Source organism: Schistocerca piceifrons, chromosome 1, assembly GCF_021461385.2.
Source record: "Schistocerca piceifrons isolate TAMUIC-IGC-003096 chromosome 1, iqSchPice1.1, whole genome shotgun sequence".
Classification (NCBI taxonomy): domain Eukaryota; kingdom Metazoa; phylum Arthropoda; class Insecta; order Orthoptera; family Acrididae; genus Schistocerca; species Schistocerca piceifrons.
Window position 1 is genome coordinate 933,904,075 of NC_060138.1, and position 23,901 is coordinate 933,927,975.

Genomic DNA, 23,901 nt, shown 5'->3' on the forward strand with positions numbered 1-23,901 from the left:
TTATCATTTTGTAAGAACTTCTGGTAGTATAAGGAAATGAAATGAAGTCACTTCTTTCAACAAAACAAGAGCTTATTTTAGAAAACGGATCTCTAAAAAAATGGTTCAAATGGCTCTGAGCACCAAGGCGCTTAACTTCTGAGGTTCAAATGGTTCAAATGGCTCTGAGCACTATGGGACTTAAGTTCTGGGGTCATGAGTCCCATAGAACTTAGAACTACTTACACCTAACTAACAGAAGGACATCACACACATCCATGCCCGAGGCAGGATTCGAACCTGCGAACCTAGTGGTCGCGCGGTTGCAGACAGTAGCGCCTGGAACGGCTCGCCCACCCCGGCGGGTGAAAACGGATCTCTCTCGCTAGTTAATCATCCAGCAGCAACTTTATGTTAAAAAGTAAAAATTCTTACACATTCTCAGTTTCACAAAATGCATGTGAGTATTTGCAAACAATTCAACCGAACCTATCACCTCTTCGTGTGTACTGCATTTCATAATTGAAAAGTGGATTACTTGAAAGCTTTCAGTTCGCCTGCGTAGCCAAGGAACTCATCGTCACGGAGGTTGATAGTATGCCTGATCGACGTCTAAGACCGAGAACACCTGATCTCCGACGAACCACGAAAAACAGTTTTGCAAGTCTGGCAGAGGCACATATTCCAAAACTACCTTCTGACTTAACAACTGATAATCCACCACTGATAGGAATCCGGAACCATTAGGTTTTGGAACCAAAAGTATGGGAAATGCGTATCGACTGAATAATTACGCCATCTTTCAAAAGCTGACTCAATATTTGGGGCAACTCACGCATTTTAGTTGGGCATAACCCATAAGGCGATTGTCTAACCGTTTCCTGATGGGGCAGTCGGATGATACATTCAATTTTCGTGGATACCGCAGCCTATTGGTGGGACATGCGGAAACCTACGCAGGACGTGCAATAACTTTTCCCTCTCACCAGCAGACAAGCGCCCGACCTCAGATTCACCCCTGTGACCGCCTACGCAACGCATTCCACGTTCCACTTTCTGCTTCCAAAAGACAAGCTTCTCACAGGAGCTAAAAATGAATCTGTTTCACCCCATAATCCGAAATACACTGAGAATTTTCTAAAACCTCATAACCCAATATTAAATTGACTGTCGTTGCCCTCACGACCCAAAATATTTACGGGCTACATAAATTTGCTTATCCATACATCGAATCACACCAGCAATCTGTACGTGGTCTCCTGAAACAGTACAACAATCCTCTCTATTCGAGTCAAGCTGCAGTAAGCGCGCAACCTCATTGTCTCCTCTAAAGCAGTCGTAATTGATTATCGATTTGTGCTATCCGAATCCACTAAGGCAGACACTGGCTCTGCCAGTATTTGTGCACAGATAGATGGCAGGCGGCTAGCTTCCACCCCACGCACCTTCAGGCACCTTCCAGGCGTTGCCGGCTTCCTTTATTCTCGATCGAGCTTCTGGCGTCAGGAGTTTTCGCCACACTCCCGCGGTACTGGACAGTGCCTGACTAGGTATTCCCAACTGCCACACCCAAACTACGATCCCGCCCACCCTCAACACCTCTTGGCGCGGTTGCCTCTCGCACTAATCTCTTCATACCCTTCCTGATAGCATCAGCTTCCCAGCGAAGCTCATCTTCATACTCCGGAATGCCAATAACAGTTACTAGACGGTGGAGATTCAGAAAGGTCTTGAGTCTCTCAGTAAACAAAATACGCGGTCTATCTAGAGGTCGCAGGTCGTCCAACATGGTCGTGACCATGTCCGTCTGAGGAATAACCTCACATAGGTCCACCAGTGTACCTAGGTGCCTTTAGACGTTCAATGTATTCAGATAAATTTTCCTCCCTTCCTCGTACCTGACAAAAATATTCGTCTCTTAGGTTCTTGCACCTTTGTGCACCTAGGCAGCACTCCAGAATTTTCCTGGACTGAGAAATAGATGATCCTCCTCTCCACTACTTGCAACACTGCGGCTTGTTGTTCTACCTTAAATGTTAGCCATTAAAATTTTTATGTGGGTTGAACCGTGAATTTACTTTCAAAACTTTTTCTTAAGAATTTACTTTATTTAATAGCGATTCATCAAGAACCTTAACACGTTTAACCACACTATGTAGGCTTGGAAGTAGTTGCCAGTGGGTAACTAATGAAAACAAATGAAATTTCTTTCAACAAATGGAAATTTTATTCCTAAAAACCTACATTTTTTAGAATCAGATTTAAAATTGTAATCAGAAAGCACCCTCTAAATATCAAGTTACAATTTATTCAGAGGCAGAAAGAACAAGTTTTTGACAGTATGAGCTTTCGGGCTGAGAACCTTTTGACACGGCCGTAGTCACGACCGCTCACAACAACCTCTGAAAGACTACACTGGTGCAAATCTGCAACACACAAGATTACTTTAAACTAAAAATTTTAACAACTCACACAAGCACATAAACTATGCACCCCGTAGGAGGGATGGAAATGGTACAAAACACTAACATTATAGGATTAACTTGCCACCGAAAGTGCAACTTGATTAAAAAAAATTATAGTGGAAGGGTTGCAACTTCATATACTAAAATAACCATTTAAATAAAACCCATGAAATGCAGTCTTACATAAAATATACAAGGTTAGCCAAACATGCTCTACGTTACACATATACCGCCTCTCAAGATGATAGGCAAGACAAAAACATATTTCAGGAATGCCGTCGTTACACTTCACGCAATAAATTCGTTAACACCGAATACGACAAATATGTCAGAGGCAGCTATTAACGTATGGCAGATTGACAGGGAGATTACTGAAGAACCCGAACCATAGGTTACTCTAACCCGCCCCTGCTCCACAAGGGAAAAACGGACCACCCAATTCACAAATAACCGCATTCCTGCGGGTGGGAAAACGGAGAAGAATGGTGGGTCGGCCCCAAAAGAAAGCGGCTGGTGACCTCACCAAGAAAACAAGTAGAATTTAACAAGTAAATGAAACAACATATCTCCAGTCACTTCACTTCTAATAAACTGCGATTTCGGGTGAAGACCTGGGGCAGCAGCCCCAACGCTCTCCAGAACCGTCTGCTGCCAGCCGCTTCAACGGACGCAGGAAGGCGCGCCGATCTCCCGTCTCACGGCGTCGCAGCTCGCACCGGCCAGGCCGATGTCGTGGTTTGACTCCTGATGCTAGTGTCGGCCGCAAAGCCACTATCCCTCGCTATACGGCGCGGCCCACTGGACTCACTTGGCGACCTCACATGCGCCGACGCTCAAGGCGGACAAGTCATCTTGTGTCTCAGTGCATGACCGACCAATCGATCGATCCATTCGCCAATGACCGTTGCCCACGCAAACTCAGATGCAGAAACTCAGCCCCCACCGGGCGACCACTAGCTGAGTTCTGTTACTGGCGGAGTGGCAAGATTCTCATTTTGCCGGTTTTAAAGTTTGATCCTAACTACAGACATACTAGCACTCCGAACGACAGACAGACACTAACTGCCGCACAAATGCGAACGAGAGACAGACCGGCAACTGGTGACGAGTGACTGACCCACATTCTCTCCGACTGACCAACCCCCTGGCGAGCTTATAGCGCCCCTTAAATGCACGTGAAGAGGCAACCTTTCCCCTTTTCCACCAGAGGGAGATACCAAAGCTGCGATTGCCACAGCGGCGCCACCGCCAGAAACGGAGGACGATTGCTTCACACAACGCGCTGCGGCGCGCTCTTCAAAAGAGCAATTTTTCCAAGGCTCATGGGTAACATTTCGGACCGAATGGTCGTGAATGCCTCTGACAACAGTCAACAATAGGTGCGGGAGTTTCCCAAAAGGATCACAAGTGTGAGATTGCCCTATCAGATGTTCTTTCCACCCTTCGCCTGCCTCTCATTCTGCTTGCCACATAAGATTACACAGAAGGCCCTGAGACAAAGTAAATTCTTCCTGAAGAGCATAGAGGTCATCTAACGATCATGGTCAACGAACAAAGAACTCTGTTTACTACAAGATCTGCCAGATCGTGCAACCGCAGTACCCGTCAAGAGGACTACCCTCCTGCACAACACCAAGTAAGGAGGTGCAAGCGGCGCCGGCAACACTCACCTCACCAACGCCTGCGACTGATGACCCTTTAGTTTGATCCCTTTACTCCCCAAACCAACCAACCAACAGCCTGCACAGTAACCTCTCGCGATCTGACCAGTGTCCTAAGAAGCCGCTAGGCCAGCTCCGCCACGCAACCGTGATCTTACTCTGACCTTCCGTGCAAGGATACAAGGGTCCTAGTATAAAACGCACTAGGCACAAAAAATTAAAAAAAAATAGATTTCCTTTATTGACAAAGAGTACTTCGGCACTTTAGCGATGCAGAATTATTAAGAGAAACTACATACTGTTGGCATTAGCCTATCACATAACACATTCGGGTTTCATTCAACAAGTCTCGACCTGCCCAAACTGCCTTTAAAGCAAATGACAGAAGCTAAAATTATTGCATATTCAACTAGCCTTTAGTTACTAACAATTGAAACTGCCCATCGGCACCCCCCCCCCACCCCCACCACCCCCTGCTCTCCACCCAAATCAAATTTAGTGGTAAGATGGCCCAGTATATAGCCCGTCAGAAACTGGACTTAGACCAAGCATGAGAACAGGAAGAAGGTGTGCTGAACTGTGAAAAAAGGCTAAATAGAAACACTCGACGGTGCAAACTCAAGAACTGCCAAATTGAGCATAGCCAAACAGCTGCGATATCGTGGTTAAGTGGTGGCGATGTTAGACTACGACGAGGATGAATCGTGTTCAGATCTCTCTTGTGTTAATTAGTTTTATTTATTTATTTCCACAACATTATCAACTGTCCGTCCAGTCACTAAAATTTTGGTTCTCTTTCTGTAATCTCGGAATTTCTCATACAACACACTGGTAGAATATGAGTCATGCGGTAAGAATACGTTACCGTCGCAAGAAAACGTGATGAATAGTCAGAGCAACAAGTAAACGGGTGGAAACTGCGTTACAACGAAGGAATTCAAGCGTTAAAACTTCGAAAACAAAACCCAACTTCAAAAACATTGAAAACACATGTTATGACAGAGCACTGAGAAACTGTGTGATTGTGAAACTATTGTGTTTATCTGTTGCAGCTTACGTGACAAATTATAATGTTTTCATCATTTACTTGTGAGTGATCACAGTCATATTCATACGAAGTGTTAAATTGGGCAAGGACTCGTACCTCATTCACCAGGCGTACATACACTCCTGGAAATGGAAAAAAGAACACATTGACACCGGTGTGTCAGGCCCACCATACTTGCTCTGGACACTGCGAGAGGGCTGTACAAGTAATGATCACACGCACGGCACAGCGGACACACCAGGAACCGCGGTGTTGGCCGTCGAATGGCACTAGCTGCGCAGCATTTGTGCACCGCCGCCGTCAGTGTCAGCCAGTTTGCCGTGGCATACGGAGCTCCATCGCAGTCTTTAACACTGGTAGCATGCCGCGACAGCGTGGACGTGAACCGTATGTGCAGTTGACGGACTTTGAGCGAGGGCGTATAGTGGGCATGCGGGAGGCCGGGTAGACGTACCGCCGAATTGCTCAACACATGGGGCGTGAGGTCTCCACAGTACATCGATGTTGTCGCCAGTGGTCGGCGGAAGGTGCACGTGCCCGTCGACCTGGGACCGGACCGCAGCGACGCACGGATGCACGCCAAGACCGTAGGATCCTACGCAGCGCCGTAGGGGACCGCACCGCCACTTCCCAGCAAATTAGGGACACTGTTGCTCCTGGGGTATTGGCGAGGACCATTCGCAACCGTCTCCATGAAGCTGAGCTACGGTCCCGCACACCGTTAGGCCGTCTTCCGCTCACGCCCCAACATCGTGCAGCCCGCCTCCAGTGGTGTCGCGACAGGCGTGAATGGAGGGACGAATGGAGACGTGTCGTCTTCAGCGATGAGAGTCGCTTTTGCCATGGTGCCGATGATGGTCGTATGCGTGTTTGGCGCCGTGCAGGTGAGCGCCACAATCAGGACTGCATACGACCGAGGCACACAGGGCCAACACCCGGCATCATGATGTGGGGAGCGATCTCCTACACTGGCCGTACACCACTGGTGATCGTCGAGGGGACGCTGAATAGTGCACGGTACATCCAAACCGTCATCGAACCCATCGTTCTACCATTCCTAGACCGGCAAGGGAACTTGCTGTTCCAACAGGACAATGCACGTCCGCATGTATCCCGTGCCACCCAACGTGCTCTAGAAGGTGTAAGTCAACTACCCTGGCCAGCAAGATCTCCGGATCTGTCCCCCATTGAGCATGTTTGGGACTGGATGAAGCGTCGTCTCACGCGGTCTGCACGTCCAGCACGAACGCTGGTCCAACTGAGGCGCCAGGTGGAAATGGCATGGCAAGCCGTTCCACAGGACTACATCGAGCATCTCTACGATCGTCTCCATTGGAGAATAGCAGCCTGCATTGCTGTGAAAGGTGGATATACACTGTACTAGTGCCGACATTGTGCATGCTCTGTTGCCTGTGTCTATGTGCCTGTGGTTCTGTCAGTGTGATCATGTGATGTATCTGACCCCAGGAATGTGTCAATAAAGTTTCCCCTTCCTGGGACAATGAATTCACGGTGTTCTTATTTCAATTTCCAGGAGTGTATTATGTGCTTCGGTAAATGATTCCTATCATATGACACACATACTGTCACAAATGCCGTCTATGAGACACTAGACGTGTTTTCTGGTGGAGGAATCGGTTGACTCGTAGCTTTGTCATCCAACATTTGCTGTTCCCATTCGAAACCACTGCAGACTGCTAACAGAGTAGCTGTGCAGAATCAGCTGTCATTGTAGGTCCCTTCCTTACACCTCGCTGTTGCAAAAGGACGTTACACCATGACACAGACACAAATATGAACACAGCGAACAGCGATTAAGAAATATAAATATTGCACAAGGGATTACTGAACACAGATCACCCGCTCGGCAGTCGAACACCATGACCACGTGACTACAACGACACTGTGTATCTAGGTTGCTCTATATTGCACTTCTTGTCCTTTGACAGTTCGCTGTTTCTGTTTTGCTTCTTTTTCACAGTACGGTACATCTTATTCCTTATTTTCGTGCTTGACCTGTGTTCAGATTTTGACGTGATGTCCACTGAGCCCACTTACCACGAAATCTGAGGGGTTGCGACGGGGAGTTTTCACTGTAAGTAACTGCAAGGCAGTAAGACCTTAATGTTCCTAACGGTACTCAGCAGTCTCACCTTAAAGGATCAGTTATTATTCTAGGTTCCGGGTGGCACATAAACCACAGAATCATTCATATCAGCCACGGTTTTAACCATCTACGTGTGATTACACAACACTCAAAATATTAACAATTTAGTCGGCGTGTAATCGCCTTAAAACACCTAACTCGACTTCCCTACTAACCTGCAGTAGCACTTAAATGGCAATTTACATACAATATAAAATAACATAAATTTGCAATGGCCTAATGATTGCGCAAACAGATAAAACTTGGAGTTTGACTCGGTGCTTAGCAGCCTTTGAATTCACAATTTCAATCGTCACGAGCCGTTTAAGGTTTGCAACTACACAAGCAGTAATATATTGAAATGCCCATGGCGCGAACCTTTTTAACAGTTTACACAAACAGATTAAAGTTTAAGTTTAGCTGAGCGCTTAGCCGCCTCTAAATTCTGCAATTAATTTTTCAATATGAATCGGCACTAGCCGTTTTAACTTTAACAATACACCAGAAAGTTTTTAAATTCGGCCCTTGGCCACACGTAACACCATTAAAAAATCAATAAAATTCATGGCTCTCGCAGCCACTAAACTATGCAGGTTAGTAATTTTCCTGAGAAATTACAGGTGCCTGGGAGAATAAATTCAAATTAGTAATGAAGTTAATTGTCTAACGAGATACCCTCAGGCATAGGCCTCGATCGACACAGCACACGAAAACAATAATTACCTTGAAAGGTGCCTTTAGCGCTGCCGACACATCCCGTTACATGTAAGTACAGAGATAAGGTTGGTTTGTAGTGTTGGAGGGACCAGACTACAAAGGCCATCGGTCTATAAGTACAGAGACTGACATGCGATGATGTGGGCACTAGCTCTTGATACTTTATCAGACATACGGTTAGAACTTATCATTGAATAAGCTCTTAAATCCTTCAAGAAACAGGAGGAAGTTTCTAGAAGTATTCAATGATATCAATTTAAACACAGAGGTGCGGTTCGAGGCTAGACAATAAACCATTTCACTTCCACAAATTACTCTAAAACAACACATATCGCGACACTGCCGGAACATGTTAAAGATGGACATAAGAACGATACCAACAGAGAATATGTTAACCAATAGCCAACTTAGCGGCCGATAATACAGTTTCTTAAGCGTCATGTTGCAAGACAGTGACTAAGTGTTCGGTACGACAGCCGTTATTTTAACAATGCCATAAATTACGAACAAACAGCCGCTAGCTTATATGCAAAATTACCTTTGCTATAGTAGTTCACCGGCCTAAAATGGTTCTGAGCACTATGGGACTTAACCTCTGAGGTCATCAGTCCCCTAGAACTTAGAACTACTTAAACCTAAGTAACCTAAGGACATCACACATATCCATGCCCGAGGCAGAATTTGAACCTGCGACCGTATCAGTCTCGCGGTTCCTGACTGTAGCGCCTACAACCGCTCGGCCACCCGGGCCGGCTCACCGGCCTATGTCGATCCTAAACGTTTAACTTGAAAAAAATCAGAAATAACAACTACTAGGCTACCACTACAGCTACACAACAGACAGCTTACTATGCCTTTAAGCACACGGTGGTTTAGAAGTTTTTAAGCACACAGTAAGTTTAAGTATACAGGATTTTGTGGCGGCGTTCGTAGCGACAAGCAATTCGCTGTAGAAACGGCTTACGAAGTCACCGCCACACTTTTAATAGCGGGCCGACCGGTCCGCTGGAACAGTGAACAGAAAGATGAAAACCCAAACACACTGATTAAATAAAAGTCGGTACTTATCTTTATTAACGAAGATACAGAAACACAGTAGTGAACTCCGTGCCTACAGAAATCTGTCTAGTTCGAGTCGGAGCGGCTAGGTCAGCGTCGGCTGACGACAAACAACAACTCTGCTGCGATGAACACACAACTGACTAGCAAGTACACAATTCGGTGGCGAGTATACAACTGAGCGGCGAATACAGAACTGTCCTAGCGCTCGTGACTCCAGCGCTTAAGAAGCCAGAAGCCAGCGGTGGCGCGCGCAGACTTGCGGCGATTTCCTGTCTCGCTGGCGCTGCTTATGCGGACGGCGTCCGGACTTTGATGCTGCCAACCTTTTGGCAGCGGGCTCGGTTGGCATTACTGGCTAGGATATAACACTCCTCTCCCCCAAATCGCCGCACCGTCGTTGAGTAATGACGTGGCGAGCGTCGACGGCGGGGGAGGGGTCTGGCCGCAGGCGTAGCAGAAGAGACCGGGGCGGAGACTGTTGTCGGTGGCAGTCCCCGGTCCGCAACCCAGCATTGGCTGCGCAGGGCCTCGGGAAACACCGACTGAAAACCGAGGTCAGGGTGCACGTCTGTGACCACGGGCGCAGCTTCTGGTACTGGACGCGACGGGGCGTCGGGACCCACGAAGAGAGGCAGCGTCTCCTGACGCTGCGTCGACGGCTGCTGAGTGGGCGCCGGACAAGGCGCTGCGGTGTCAGACTCCTTGGGGGTGCCAAGGAAAGCGGCTGCAGGGCAGGCTGCACAGCCACCGCTTGGGAAGGCGGCCCGGCTGAGGGGTCGACGTCCATCAGCTCCGAAGGCGGTGGCGACTGAAGAGGGACCGCAGACGCCGAAGCGACCACCTTGGGCGCTCCCGGATGAAGCTGCGCGGGAGGCATCAACGGGACGGGCTGTCGGCGTGGTAGCGGCGACGGTGGCTGCTGCTGCCCTGGGGGCGGCAGCGAAGTCGGAAGGCGCGGCTGGAACCCGCCGCGGACCAAATCTGTGGACAAAGAACGAGCAGCAGAATCCGGGCGGCCAGCGCGGCGCAACTGGTTCTGATGCCTCCTGTGCACCCCAGTAGCACCTTGAACAGTATAAAAACCGCGACCCTGGACACTTATCACGGTACCACGTTCCCAACGACGGCGACCGTGATAAACTCTGAAAAAAAAAAACGGCGTCGTTGCGCTGAAAACGCGTGCGATGCTCAGAAGCGGCGGGTCGATCCGGGGGGTGCGACAACCGTAGTAGGGTGCGATGACGACGGCCGTGGAGAAGCTCCGCAGGCGAAGGGCCGTCGCGTGGCGTGGTCCGGTACGACGACAGGAACGTGATGAGGGCCTGCTGACGAGAGTGCGTAGCACGAAGGCGGTCCATATGATCCTTGAATGTGCGTACAAAACGTTCCGCTGCACCATTCGATTGAGGGTGGAACGGCGGAGTAAGAACATGGCGAATGCCATTGGCAGAACAAAAACTTTCAAATTCAGCAGAGGTAAATTGTGGACCATTGTCAGACACTAAAACTTCTGGAAGACCCTCAATACAAAAAATTGAAGTCAACGCCTGTATAGTTTGTGCAGACGTTGTAGACTGCATGGGCACAACAAACGGAAAATTACTAAATGCATCTATCACGATGAGCCAACGAGAATTCCAATATGGACCAGCGAAATCAGTACGTACTCGCTGCCAGGGACCGGCAGGGCGTGCCCACTCAAAATAGCGTTGAGGCGGAGCAGCTTGGTATTCGGCACACGTCGAACAATCTGTAGACATCTGCGTAATCTGCTTATCAATGCCGATCCATGTACAATGACGGCGGGCAAGCTGCTTGGTGCGGACCACTCCCCAATGACCCTGATGCAACAAGTCGAGGACCTTGGATTGGAGCACTTGGGGAACCACTACACGAAGCTGGTCATTCTCGGTGCGTAACAGCAAAACCCCGTGCGAAACAGACAACAGATGACGTTGCGGATAATAGCGACGAACCACAGGATCCGATATGTCCTTTGCATTGGACGGCCAACCACGTTGAACAAAACGTAATAGTAAACTCAGATGAGGATCCGTAGCTGTCTCACGTGCCACCTGACAATAATCACTCGGAAAATCCCGGAGGGATTGATGCTCATCGGCGTCAATCTGATGGCAAGAGTCGTCAGAGGAATCGAAGACATCATCCGCAGCAATCGGCAATGTAGAAAGCGCGTCAGCGTTTGCATGCTGAGCTGTAGGGCGATACAGTATCTCATACTGGTATTGTGATAACAAAAGAGCCCAACGTTGTAGTCTCTGAGCTGTCCGCTGAGGAACTGGTTTAGACGGATGAAACAGTGACATCAAGGGCTTGTGATCTGTTACTAAATAGAATGGTCTACCATAGAGGTAGTGATGGAATTTTGTGACACCGAACACAATAGCCAACGCTTCCTTGTCCAATTGGCTATAATTACTCTGAGCTTTGTTTAGCAATTTAGATGCGAACGCAATAGGACGTTCGGTGTTACCGACTCGGTGAGACAACACAGCACCGAGGCCGAAAGAAGAGGCATCACAAGCTAACACCAGAGGCTTGTTAGGGTCGTAATGGACCAGACAACGATCATTCAATAAAGCCTCTTTAAGCTGCTGAAAGGCTGATTGGCTATCAGCTGACCACACAAACGGAACATTCTTACGGCGGAGACGATGCAACGGTGCAGCAATCTGTGATGCATTAGGTATAAACCTAATATAATACGTCAATTTGCCAAGAACTGCTTGCAATTCATGCAGATTGCGAGGGGCGGGCAAATCACGAATAGCTGCTAAATGTGACTGGGAGGGATGAATGCCTTGAGCATTAATAACATGTCCCAGATACTCCATCTCCGTAAGGAAAAATGAACATTTATCGATGTTGCAACGTAGGCCTGCCTGAGACAACACTTTAAACAAACACTCCAAATTACGGAAATGATCAGCAGGCGTCCGACCGGACACAACAATATCGTCTAAATAGTTGCAACACGATGGCACATTAGCCAGATGTTGTGACAAAAAACGCTGAAAAACAGCTGGAGCTGACGCACAACCAAAAGGCAAACGCAGAAAACGGAACAACCCCAACGACGTGTTTATGACAAAATACTGTTGTGATTGCTCGTCGAGGGGCAATTGCAAATATGCTTCACGGAGATCAATTTTGGAAAAGAAACGAGCTTCCCCTAGCTTATCCATCAGCTCGTCCGGTCTAGGCAAAGGAAAAGAATCAATGACAGTCTGAGGATTAACTGTCGACTTAAAATCAGCACACAAACGTAACTTGCCAGACGGTTTCTTTATAATAACTAAGGGAGAAGCCCACTGGCTCGCTGAAACGGGTTGAATAACACCGTTGTTTTGCCAACGACGAAGTTCATCTTCTACAGGTGCCCGAAGGGCGTGAGGCACTGGACGAGCACGACAAAATCGAGGCTGAGCATTATCTTTTAACGTAATATGAGCGGCAAAGTTCGCAGCACAACCTAGTTCGTCTTTAAATATGTCACTGTATCGTTTACACAAATCGGTTATGCTGTGTTGAGGAACAACAACAGAATTAATTTGCAACACATTGTCTTGGATAGACAGGCCAAACAAGTCAAAACAGTCTAATCCGAAAATGTTTACACTGTCTGTAGCGCGGAGCACTGTGAATGAAACCGTTTTTGTATTGCCACGGAATGTGGCTGGCACGCGACATACACCTAACACAGGAATTTGTTCTCCACTATAAGTAGCCAAAGAACGTTTTGCCGCTGAAAGTTTAGGGCGGCCGATAGCCGCATACGTAGCACTATTTATGAGAGTCACAGACGCACCAGTGTTTAATTGAAAATTGAAGGTCTTATCCTGGATGCGTAGTTTCACAAATAGTTTATTACACTGTCTCTGGATCGGTGCAGTGGAGGCGGAAGACACAAAATCAGCGCGTTTAGCGCGTGTTCGCTGCTTACGACAACTCGTGGGTTGGGCGGGTGGAACAACAACTCCCGCGTCACTTGCTGTCTGTACATCACTTTTCACAGCGTTTGAATTACGCTTGGGTCGCATAGCAGAGGGCTGGGTGGGTGGCTTATTGCGAACAAGTTTATTACCCACACGAACCGTGGAAGAGTCTTTAAACGCGACCTTCTGGGCGGGCTGGCTTTGAAGAACATGAATATCCATGGGCTGGGCAGCACTAGAATTGTTCTTGCGTTTACGCAAACAAACAGTCTGGATGTGTCCTTTCCTTTGACAAAAGTGACAAACCGCGTTTCTTAACGGGCAACGTTCACGAGGATGAGCAAGAACACACTTAGGGCAAGACTTAACTCTATCATTTTGCACACGCGGCTGACGAATGTGTTTAACATGACGCGGCCGGCTAGTGTTTACAGTCTGACTCTGCCGGTGGGGCCGCGGGCGTGACATAACTTGCTTAGCACAGACAATTTGAGAAATACATGGCTGATCTAACTCACACTCAGCATAGTCAAAAGTATCTTGGGCTTCAATGATGTTCATCACAGTCTCTAATGACAGGTCAGGCAACTTTAAGATAGCAGCACGAATACGAGAATCTGCAATGTTTTGAGTAATAGCGTCTCGTAACATGACATCACTGTAGGAAGCTCCACACACACAATTAAATCGGCACTGACGGGTGATGCCCCGTAAATCTGTTAACCACTGTTTATTAGATTGATGTGGCAGTTTCTTTAATCTGAAGAACTTGAATCTGGCTGCTGCCACATGAACTCGCGACTCGAAATACTCAGCAAGCTTGTTAACAACAACGTCATAGTATAAAGCTTCTGGCTGGGATTCCGGGAACAACTTACAAAGTAGGCGATAGACTTCCACGCCTGCAGTGGAAATTAAATAAAGCTGCCGCTCAGTACTTGTGATTTTGTAGACTGTCATGTGCGCCTGTAACTGCGCGAAATATTCTCGCCATTCTTCTCTTGATGCATCAAAAGCACGGAAAGGTGGTGCTGCCTGTGCTTGTTCCTTTTGTGTTGGAGGATTAGCCGCTTGTTTGGCGATTGCTTCTACCAGACTTTGTATTTGCTGACTCTGTAACAAGATCAACTGTTGTAATTCGGCAGACATAGTGAACACAAATTAAACCAGCCCCCAAAATTTTATCGCTATAATTAGTATAACCAGAAACAAGTTGAACCAGCCCTGCACACGAGTTCGGAAGTCCTCGTCGCCAGTTTTGTGGCGGCGTTCGTAGCGACAAGCAATTCGCTGTAGAAACGGCTTACGAAGTCACCGCCACACTTTTAATAGCGGGCCGACCGGTCCGCTGGAACAGTGAACAGAAAGATGAAAACCCAAACACTCTGATTAAATAAAAGTCGGTACTTATCTTTATTAACGAAGATACAGAAACACAGTAGTGAACTCCGTGCCTACAGAAATCTGTCTAGTTCGAGTCGGAGCGGCTAGGTCAGCGTCGGCTGACGACAAACAACAACTCTGCTGCGATGAACACACAACTGACTAGCAAGTACACAATTCGGTGGCGAGTATACAACTGAGCGGCGAATACAGAACTGTCCTAGCGCTCGTGACTCCGGCGCTTAAGAAGCCAGAAGCCAGCGGTGGCGCGCGCAGACTTGCGGCGATTTCCTGTCTCGCTGGCGCTGCTTATGCGGACGGCGTCCGGACTTTGATGCTGCCAACCTTTTGGCAGCGGGCTCGGTTGGCCTTACTGGCTAGGATATAACACAGGAAATGGCCACTCGGTACAAAACAGTATTAGCCAAGATGGAAAATTCTGTTAATTTTAGTCACAATGCTTTATATTCGTGCACTAAGGCACAGCTTAGGAGCATACCTCAAGATTCCCATATTTCTAACTAAACCGCTGTAAGATACCGCACAACCCGAGCCTTCCAGTACATGTCACCGACCGTTTTGTAAAAAATAGCTGATAATTTCTAAAGGAACGATATTTGACAACGATGTTACCATGAATATAAAAGTAGTAGTTCCCGCCCCACACTCCCAAACCTTCGGCACGTCAGCCGCAATGGTTTGTTTCGTTCTCGCTAAACAGCACAGCGCCAGACCCCGATGCTCTCGACGTTCGGACGGTGGTTCACTCTGAGCCCTCCGCGAGTCCACAACGCAGCTCCGCTGCGGCGTATCACGGCTTGCGTACAGGCTCGCCCGCTGCTCGGTGATATTCCTCCTCCCCTTATCTCACCCCACTCCATTCCCTAAGACCCAGTACTCGCGACCTCTCACGCACTCTAGTCGCGCAGCCAGCGCTGAAGCTATCGCTGATGCGAATCGATAGCCAAAAGAGGCACACATCATCCATGGCTGTCAGCAATCATGCACAGTAAATAAACTGGAAGCAGTCTTGATCGCGTAAATTTTTTAATGTTGTGACCGGTTTCGATCTTATTAAGATCAACTTCAGACCTACAATGAACAAGAAAATGGTTCAAATGGCTCTGAGCACTATGGGACTTAACATCTGAGGTCATCAGTCCCCTAGAACCTAGAACTACTTAAATCTGAGCTAAGGACGTCACACACATCCAGGCCCGAGGCAGGATTGGAACCTGCGACCGTAGCGGTCGCGCGGTTCCAGACTGAAGCGCCTAGAACCGCTCGGCCACACAGGCCGGCAATGAATAAGACTTCTTATAAACATATAAGGGACGAAATCGTATATTAATAAAACAGTAAATAATGCTGATATACCATAGATGTCTGCGGGGGCGGTTGCGCATGACAGTCATCTTGCTTGTGGCTGATGGTGTACTACAACGTGAAGGACTCAAGCTGCTAATTAAATACTTGAGGCTCCGCCCACCGTCGCCGGCATAACGTCATGGATAGCCAATCACGTAGGTTGCATTTCCACCGCTTGAGAATGTAACGTGGTAGTTACTATTAAGTAATTATTACCATTTATAGAACTTATCAAACAAGTTAAAATGTTATAGCTTATAACATATAATTTAAAAAGGTAATTACTGCGACCTAAATAGTGTGGCCCTGTATCATGTAGTGTTATCGACCGAAGCATACATGATAACGAGGACGCCACTCTAGTAACCTTGGCTACCTACTCGTCTTACTAGGGCCAAAGAGGCTATTTGTGGGGAAAGCGTCCTGATCGCTCTAAGCTTGCCAGGGAGACCCAACGAAGGCCGATCAGTACATGATATGGTTAAGTGGAATGCGCAAGAGTTACTGTTACCATTAAAAATTCTATTAAAAGGCATCTCGTCAAAATAAATGTTACAAAATGGTTCAAATGGCTCTGAGCACTATGGGACTTAACTTCTGAGGTCGTCAGTCCCCTAGAACTTAGAACTACTAAAACCTAACTAACCTAAGGACATCACACACATCCATGCCCGAGGCAGGATTCGAATCTGCGACCGTAGCGGTCGCGCGGTTCCAGACTGTAGCGCCTAGAACCGCTCGGCCACTCCAGCCGGCAACAAATGTTACATCTAGAATGCGATATTAGTAGTGGATTGTTACAGAAATTTATAAAGTAAGAGCTATATTACCGTTACGGTCGTTGGTCTGCATAGAATGAATGCATCGTGATGGCTGTCATGAGCGTAAAATTAATGACATTATGCCACTAAAGAACAGATAAAACCCCTGTCCGGACGGTCACGTCATGAGCGGACGAAATAGTGTCTGCGGTAACCATTATGTTATATTGAAATATAGTGTTATTAAATATACCATAGTAATGTGAGGGAAAAAAACATCCCTTGTCAAATAGTAAAACACAGGTAAGTGACATATAGCGAATACATAAGGCAAGAAAATTGATTGGTGCACACACGCACTTAATCCAGAGTAATATGTGGTAAAACAACAGTCACAAGTTCATATACACTCCTGGAAATTGAAATAAGAACACCGTGAATTCATTGTCCCAGGAAGGGGAAACTTTATTGATACATTCCTGGGGTCAGATACATCACATGATCACACTGACAGAACCACAGGCACATAGACACAGGCAACAGAGCATGCACAATGTCGGCACTAGTACAGTGTATATCCACCTTTCGCAGCAATGCAGGCTGCTATTCTCCCATGGAGACGATCGTAGAGATGCTGGATGTAGTCCTGTGGAACGGCTTGCCATGCCATTTCCACCTGGCGCCTCAGTTGGACCAGCGTTCGTGCTGGACGTGCAAACCGCGTGAGACGACGCTTCATCCAGTCCCAAACATGCTCAATGGGGGACAGATCCGGAGATCTTGCTGGCCAGGGTAGTTGACTTACACCTTCTAGAGCACGTTGGGTGGCACGGGATACATGCGGACGTGCATTGTCCTGTTGGAACAGCAAGTTCCCTTGCCGGTCTAGGAATGGTAGAACGATGGGTTCGATGACGGTTTGGGTGTACTGTGCACTATTCAGTGTCCCCTCGACGATCACCAGTGGTGTACGGCCAGTGTGGGAGATCGCTCCCCACACCATGATGCCGGGTGTTGGCCCTGTGTGCCTCGGTCGTATGCAGTCCTGATTGTGGCGCTCACCTGCACGGCGCCAAACACGCATACGACCATCATTGGCACCAAGGTAGAAGCGACTCTCATCGCTGAAGACGACACGTCTCCATTCGTCCCTCCATTCACGCCTGTCGCGACACCACTGGAGGCGGGCTGCACGATGTTGGGGCGTGAGCGGAAGGCGGCCTAACGGTGTGCGGGACCATAGCCCAGCTTCGTGGAGACGGTTGCGAATGGTCCTCGCCGATACCCCAGGAGCAACAGTGTCCCTAATTTGCTGGGAAGTGGCGGTGCGGTCCCCTACGGCACTGCGTAGGATCCTACGGTCTTGGCGTGCATCCGTGCGTCGCTGCGGTCCGGTCCCAGGTCGACGGGCACGTGCACCTTCCGCCGACCACTGGCGACAACATCGATGTACTGTGGAAACCTCACGCCCCACGTGTTGAGCAATTCGGCGGTACGTTCACCCGGCCTCCCGCATGCCCACTATACGCCCTCGCTCAAAGTCCGTCAACTGCACATACGGTTCACGTCCACGCTGTCGCGGCATGCTACCAGTGTTAAAGACTGCGATGGAGCTCCGTATGCCACGGCAAACTGGCTGACACTGACGGCGGCCGTGCACAAATGCTGCGCAGCTAGCGCCATTCGACGGCCAACACCGCGGTTCCTGGTGTGTCCGCTGTGCCGTGCGTGTGATCATTGCTTGTACAGCCCTCTCGCAGTGTCCGGAGCAAGTATGGTGGGTCTGACACACCGGTGTCAATGTGTTCTTTTTTCCATTTCCAGGAGTGTAGTACACAAAATATAAAGCATGATAATGTGATACTAAACATATTGAAGAGCACAGGCACATTCGTCGGACGTAATGTCTGTCGATATGATATAATAAAATACAGGAGTTGTAAACAAATGTGGTAAGGAGTAGCGTAACAAACACAATCGACAATAATTGTGTTTTATCGATATGCGATTTAGTCCTTTATATGTTTATAAGGATTCTTGTTCATTTTAATGTTCTTTAAAATGTTAAATCATGTATAGTGGCTACATTCCTGTCACGTCGTTACGCAACATCGTTAAAGGAACACCCAGTTTCTCGTGGTCCTAATACATGACCTACTTCAAACTTTCTATTGATAATGGCATCTTTGTCGCATTAAAGGTAGTCTTGACTAACATCTGTTCATCACGTCCAACCTCGAAGGTAACTAACGCTGACGACCTTTGCAGCATGTGTTTAAAACAAACCTGATTTTCATCTCCGTAGTGGCGAATCTAGCGCTACTCTTATGCGATTGGGACGAAATTTGAATAGACATCGCCATTCAGATGTAGAAACACGCCTACCAACTTTCGTTTTTATGGCGAACGACTCCTTCTTGTTGTTCCGATTTTTTTCCGCCACTGTATTTTATTGCAGATACAGCAAACCTTCGAGTAAATTATTTCCTTACATCAATGAAACTAAATTTGATTTTCAGTTTTTGATGCTATGCCCATCGTCATCATCAACAACCACCAAATGCTGGATAAAAGCATCCTGCAAGTTATAACATTCTCAATTTTATGGGTACTACTTATTTTCGACGTTCTTGTGTCTTAATATAATACGTGCGGTGTATCAGTAACATCTATTGGTAATTCCATACACTGAAAAGACAATGATTGAAAGCAGTTTATTCGCTCTTATTGTGCTTGTAAAAGTTATCCTACAGCAATCAATGTCTGGAGGTTTGTAGTACAAGTTGGTAGTTCAGAGTAACACAGGGTCCGCACCAATTTCAGTGGCCTCTCTATCACGAATACAGGTCGTAGGTCCAGAACGCCTTAGGAAGTCTCTTAAATACCTGTGATGTCCGCTAAAAACCTTCATACCGAAAAACAATGTATTAAATTTGAAACATCCCCTTAGAAAAGTTAATGAATTACTGAGCTTATAAGCCTCTTAAGTTATTTGATCTTCAAACAGCTGAGCAGAACTGAACGTACTCAGACATTTCTCTCTTTACTTATTCTGTTCAACACTAAACTGACGCCGGCCGCGGTGGTCTCGCGGTTCTAGGCGCGCAGTCCGGAACCGCGCGACTGCTACGGTCGCAGGTTCGAATCCTGCCTCGGGCATGGATGTGTGTGATGTCCTTAGGTTAGTTAGGTTTAAGTAGTTCTAAGTTCCAGGGGACTGATGACCACCGCTGGTAAGTCCCATAGTGCTCAGAGCCATTTGAACCGTTTTTGAACACTAAACTGACACACAATATTTTTAGCGCAACTCAATCTTACTTTCAATAATGCCTACAAAAGAATGACCCTGACTAACAATAACCTATATCTTTAATGAATCACTTACCTCACAAAAATCTTCGTTACTCGAACTACTGCAATACAGCGAGCGCCAATACTGCCAGCTAAATAAAAGATTCTAAGTACTGAAGGCACTAATCACTAATAGGCATAGTTAGCAAATGGAAGATTTTGCTAGAGAAGAAACAATGTATTTACCTTAGTATTGTTCAAAAGTCATCTTATATATATATATATATATATATATATATATATATATATATATATATATATATATATATATATATCAATTCATGATATAAAGTATTACAAATTTACTCTTTCTGATGGACACACGTCCACATCGTCCGTTCTCAAAATTCTGCCATCTCTCTCCCCACGTCCACCACTGCTGGCGGCTCACCTCCAACTGCGTAACTCTACGCGCTGTTCACATCCAACTGCCCAACATTACAATAGCAAATATTCCAACAATGCAAACCAGCCACAGACTGCACACAGCACAGTCAGTGATTTTCATACAGAGCACTACGCAATCGGGAGGACGACGGTTCAATCCCGTCTCCGGCCATCCCGATTTAGGTTTTCCGTGATTTCCCTAAATCGCTCCAGGCAAATGCCGGGGTGGTTCCTTTGAAAGGACACGGCCGATTTCCTTCCCCATCCTTCCCTCACCCGAGCTTGCGCTGCGACTCTAATGACCTCGTTGTCGACGGGACCTTAATCACTAATCTCCTCCTCCTCCAGAGCACTACGTGGCGTTACCAACATAAAACCTAAATAGCCTACATACAAATTCATTTCCATATGTTTCGCAGATGTTGCTTTTAGATGAGTAGTACCCAAACGCCGTTACCTTTCGTTGGAAGTTTTCGTATGCATATTCGAGAAATGTATGCTAATTTTTACTAATAGTCCTTGTTACCATATTGTTTGAACTCTGTAAAGAATTACATGATTAATAGGAAGATAGGTCTAACACTCTTTACAGGGACTGTGCTACGACTTGCACAATATTTACTGTTTCTGTTAACATTGCAACGCAGAGTTTTGTATCAAATATGGCCAAAATTGGCAACAAAGTAAATGATACACACATTGTTGGCCATTCCATGAATAGCATTTGTTTTACATCGGTTCAGCTTACAGGAAACATGCTAGAAGCGAGTCGGTCACATCTGTGTGTAGATCAGATTTTAATATTCTTTCTTCACTGTACGAATCTACGTGGAATTGAAGATCACATATGCATTACATTTCATGCTATCAAAATGTCAGCTACTCAGCTTGTGCGAGTGTATCTTACAACGAGTGTGAGAAGTACCCTTGCGTTCCGTACTATTTCTCAGGGAAGGAGGTTGACAAATACTTCAGTGGACGAAGGTTGTCGGAGCGCAGTGGAATGAGGTACCCAGAATGGCTTTCTCGTGAGTGATGAACCTCTGAGTGAGGGGGAAACCGTTTCTCGAAAGGCTGACAAAGAAGGATTCACGCGCTTTTCAGCTCCCCGGACACGTGCCGCGGCGCCCGGCTGGTGCTAACTATTCTGAGGATACTGAGTGGGCAGTCCCCCTCCCATTCAGCACGGTGACGTCAGCGACGAGACTGCGCTTCTGACGCGTATACCCAACCTGTCGCAGTGCGGCACAGTCCAAGTAGTTTCTATTAGAGCGGAGTACTGACTGTTTCATTACGCTGGCTACCTGACCTACGAGGAGCGTTTGACTGAACCAGACAATCGTGTTCTGCACAATAAGCTACTGAAGATAAGTAAGAGTGAAACGTTTACGTGATACACGGGTACGTTTATACACAGACAATATCAGAATCCAATTCGTATCTCGAGGTCATTATAGTTAGTGCGATGTGAAACAGACACAAAACGCTAAACAACTTTTGAGCATTAAGAACAGGTACAGCATACGGAGAGCTATTAAACCAGCTTTGTGTCTGTATTCAGAACTTGCTAGCAGATAAAATCAAAACGAAATTTTTGACGGAGTAAAACATAGGTTATAAAAGTAACTTCGAACGTACACAAGGGTTGCTATAAGACTGCTAAAGTTCAGAAATATACACCACTGACCATTAAAACTGCTACACCACGAAGACGTCGTGCTACAGACGTAAAATTTAACCGACAGGAAGAAGATGCTGTGATATGCAAATGATCAGCTTTTCAGAGCATTCGCACAAGGTTGGCGCCGGTGGCGGCACCAACAACGTGCTGACATGAGGAAAGTTTCTAACCAGTTTCTCATACACACACAGCATTTGACCGGCGTTGCCTGGTGAAACGTTGTTGTGATGCCTCGTGTAAGGAGGAGAAATACGTTCCATCACGTTACCGACTTTGATAAAGGTCGGATTATAGCCTATCGCGATTGCGGTTTATCGTATCGCGACATTGCTGCTCGCGTTGGTCGAGATCCAATGACTGTTAGCAGAATATGGAATCGGTGTGTTCAGGAGGGTAATACGGAACGCCGTGCTGGATCCCAACGGCCTTGTATCACTATCAGTCAAGATGACAGGCATCTTATCCGCATGGCTGTAACGGAATGTGCAGCCACGTCTCGATTCCTGAGTCAACAGATGGGGACGTTTCCAAGACAACAATCATCTGCACGAACAGTTCGACGACGTTTGCAGCAGCATGGACTATCAGCTTGGAGACCATGGCTGCAATTACCCCTGATGCTGCATCACAGACAGGAGCACCTGCGATGGTGTACGCAACGACGAACCTGGATGCACGAATGGCAAAACGTAATTTTTTTGGGAAGAATCCAGGTTCTGTTTACAGCATCATGTAGTCGCATCCGTGTTTGGCGATATTGGGTGAACACACATTTGAAGCGTGTATTCGTCATCGCCATACTAGCGTATCACCCGGCGTGATGATATGGCGTGCCATCGGTTACACATCTCGGTCACCTCTTGTTCGCATTGACGGCACTTTTAACAGTGGACGTTACATTTCAGAAGTGTTACGACCATGTGGCTCTTCCCTTCATTCGATCCCTATGAAACCCTACATTTCAGCAGGATAATGCACTACCGCATATTGCAGGTCCTGTACGGGCCTTTCTGGATACAGAAAATGTTCGACTGCTGACCTAGCCAGCAAATTCACCAGATATCTCACCAATTGAAAACGTGTGGTCAATGGTGGCCGAGCAACTGGCTCGTCACAATACGCCAGTCACTACTCTTGATGAACTGTGGTATCGTGTTAAAGCTGCATGGGCAGCTGTACCTGCACACGCCATCCAAGCTCTGTTTGACTCAATGTCCAGGCATATCAGGAACGTTATTACGGCCAGAGGTGGTTGTTCTGGGTACTGATTTCTCAGGATCTATGCACCCAAATGGTGTGAAAATGTAATTACATGTTAGTTCTAGTATAATATATTTGTCCAATGAATGCCCGTTTATCATCTGCATTTATTCTTGGTGTAGCAATTTTAATGGCCGGTAGCATATATATTAATGATTTTTATAAGCCTGCGACAGTTAAATGTTCGAGATCGGTGAATAGCGTTGGACGCTTTCTGGTGTATTTTGCGAACGATTCTGTCATTCACGATGTTTGAAAGTGTTTACAACAATCGTTAATGAGTGATAGATCACGAGGAGCAATTTTTGTTTCGCACAAAATGTTTACTGATACTTCTCGGTGACTCTGGACGTCCTTTTGCACTGGTTATGCCTCTGAGAGGTGGTTCAGAATGGTCACTCTGCTGCATCCGTACGCAATTTGTACTGCAGTTGACCCCAGACACCTGCTCCGTGTGAAAGGGACTGGGAACAGCAAAATTAAAATTCCTGATTTCCTTCAAAAGAATTGCGGGAACACGTGTATCAACGTCCGGTATGTTAAGTCGATTTTGATACAGGCGGTACCTGTGGTCTTATTGGATGGCTTCAGATCTTCCATTTCACTGTAGGCAACCATTAAAATAACTCTCCATCTATTGGCTGTTTTATGTATTGTAGTGTCATGTGACACCTCA